We start from the raw sequence: 2,258 nt of genomic DNA on the forward strand, positions 1-2,258 counted from the left end.
GTATTCATGCTAGGTCGTCTGTCGTGAATTTCATCTCATCTCATCTGCTTATTGATTGAATTTCTGCCAGGTTTCCCGTTGAAGCAGAGCAAGATCACGGATTTCTTCCAGATCGAGAAGGGCGTGGAGGGCGGCGCCGTCGGGCTGGCAAAGTGCATGCTTTCTCACGCTAATTTTCTTATCTCTGAAATTTTGAGTCGCATGGATTTTGTTCATCGTATGGCTTAAGCTAGGGAGTTTGCTAGGGAGTTTGCGATGAGGAATCGTCGCTCAATCGTTACACATACTGCATTACCATCTGCTGATGATGCAAATAATTCATAAGGTGCAAATAGTTCATCTGAAATACTATGACTGATTCGTTCGTTGTACTCTATTTGGGTGTTGTGTGTTGATTCATTATTTTATTCGTCCGTTGATTGTTTTGTTTTGCTATGCTGACCAGTCTAACACTGTATTATCCTGCATATGTCAGTGTCACAGTGGATTAGAATTTCTAGGTAATGAAATATCACCGCAGGAAATGCGCGGGAAAGCTACCGCCGCCAGAATTGGGCGGGAAGACCATCACTGCTGGAAATACGCCGGAAAGCATTGTTAAAAAAAATAATTTGATCTTAATAGCACTCTTGTAGTAGGATTGTGTTATTGAAGTAGGTTGGTCAAGTGTGTACGGATTAATTGACTTCCATTGATTTGTACACATGTATATCAGGATGACTTACAGGGATACGTCGCATGTATATCCTGTTCGTGATCTGACTTGCACTCATTGTGCCATAAAAAGCCGCCACATTTGTAGTTTATTAAAATAGGACTGATTACGTGTAGGGTTCACTTCTAATGGGAGAAAAAAATATCAAAAAATATCTTGTAGGGGGTTGTTGTATGTCGATTCATGAATTGTTCTGTTTAGCGTGGCTGACCGGTCAATACAGTAGCCTCCTGTATATATTCCAATTAACTGAACCTAGTTTGTTGGGAACACAACAGCTACTTAACCATTGAACTGCATATATCTCCAATCCAATATACTCCCTCCGTCCGGAAATGCTTGTCAGAGGTCTGGATGTATCGAGACGTATTTTAGTTCTAGATGACATTTTTGCAAATTTATTCATTTTTTGGACAAGTATTTTTGGACGGAGGGAGTATCTTGTATGTTGATTTGTCAATTGTTCTGTTTTGCGTGACTGACCGGTCAATACAGTAGTATCCTATTTGTTGGGACACAGCAGCCACTTAACCATTCAACTGCATATATCTCCAGTCATAGTATCCTGCATATAGCTCACTGTATTTATTCATTACTTCATACTCCCTCCATTCCTAAATATTTGTATTTCTAGAGATTTCAACAAGTGACTACATACGGAGAAAAATGAGTGAATCTATACTCTAAAATATATCTATATACATCCATATATGGTAGTTCATTTGAAATCTCTAAAAAAACAAATATTTAGGAACGGAGGGAGTACTTGTACACAGATGCTAAGAGGCAAAGGAGGCGATCTCTTGATATGCACAAGAAGAAGAGGAGGCTACTGCCATTTGTGCTCACTGAAGATAGAGTTCGAAGGCTTGAACAGATGGCTTCTGCAGCCACTGCATTGACATCTTTGAAAATGGAGTTCAGTAATGAGCTGACTTATGTGCCGAGTATGGCCCCTATATCTGCCAATCAAGCAAAGCTGAAGGAAGGTGGTATGCAGGTTAGCGAATTTTTACATTAAACAGTATAATGCATTTTTTGATCTCTTGGTGCCTAACGATACACTAGTTGACTCTCAAGGTTCTTTCAAAAGACGACAAAGAAGCCATCGAACTTTGCAGAAGCATGTCGAAAAGAGGAGAATGCCCTCCACTTCTGGTGGTTTTTGATTCCCATGAGGGGTATGTTTTTGGAATTATTCTTCTAATGTTTCTTCATTTTTCAGTATGGAGGAATTAAACTAACGCATATTTATTTCCAACTTCACTGTGCAGGCGGATGCATATATTAAGAGTATCTTCACTCTCGCCCCTCAACAGGCTCCCAGGGCGCCTTTTTTAGCGCCGGCCGTAAAAAATCGGCCCAGTCGTGCCCCAACTCCTCATTTATCGCCGGTTTAGGCTAAAATAACAGCCGGTGAACCCGAGCCGAACCCAGCCCCCCGGGGGCGCCGGCCGAAGCGAAAAGGCATGTGGGCCCGCGCTATCGGCGACAGACTGGCCTATTTCCCACTGTTTTCTCCCTTTTCCCTCCATTTCCTCAT

The 2,258-nt window shown here is 41.8% G+C and overlaps 1 pseudogene; it reads left to right on the plus strand.

Annotated features, from left to right (window-relative positions):
- Positions 1 to 2,258, plus strand: part of LOC119273246 — a 23,394-nt pseudogene that overhangs the window by 741 nt on the left and 20,395 nt on the right.

Source organism: Triticum dicoccoides, chromosome 3A (assembly GCF_002162155.2).
Source record: "Triticum dicoccoides isolate Atlit2015 ecotype Zavitan chromosome 3A, WEW_v2.0, whole genome shotgun sequence".
NCBI classification, from domain to species: domain Eukaryota; kingdom Viridiplantae; phylum Streptophyta; class Magnoliopsida; order Poales; family Poaceae; genus Triticum; species Triticum dicoccoides.